A 544-nucleotide genomic window follows, 5' to 3' on the forward strand; every position below is an offset into this window, starting at 1 on the left:
GAAAGAAAGAAAGAAAGAAAGAAAGAAAGAAAGAAAGAAAGAAAGAAAGAAAGAAAGAAAGAAAGAAAGAAAGAAAGAAAGAAAGAGAAAGAAAGGGGCAAGGAAAGTAAGAAGACATGGCATGTGTTTTGAAGTCACTGATGCCTGCTCAGGTGTAATGGGACAAAATGAAAGTGACTTTGAGGAATGATCAGAGGAATTTGACTCAGAAAAAACTAGATCCAAATCCCAGCTCTACTGTCTCCTCCAAATTAGCCTTGGGAAAATCATTTACATGCAAAATAATTTACCTTTTTATCTAGGAGATGAAAAGAGGATAATGATTCCTTCCATAAAGAAAGTTCTTGTAAGAATCAAAAGAAATGGTGAGCTTTAAGTGGTTTGTAAACCATGAGGCACGTCATAAAAGTTCTATCTGTAGTGTGCCTCCTTCCTGCTTCCTCCGTGAGATATGTATTTGCTTCTGACCTGTTGAGAAGCTGAGGTCAAAGTGGTGCAAAATAGTTGATAAGAGTTAAAAGTGGGCCCTAGGAGTAGTCACGGA

The sequence above is a fragment of the Colobus angolensis genome, unplaced genomic scaffold (assembly GCF_000951035.1).
Source record: "Colobus angolensis palliatus isolate OR3802 unplaced genomic scaffold, Cang.pa_1.0 Scaffold102, whole genome shotgun sequence".
Taxonomy (NCBI): domain Eukaryota; kingdom Metazoa; phylum Chordata; class Mammalia; order Primates; family Cercopithecidae; genus Colobus; species Colobus angolensis.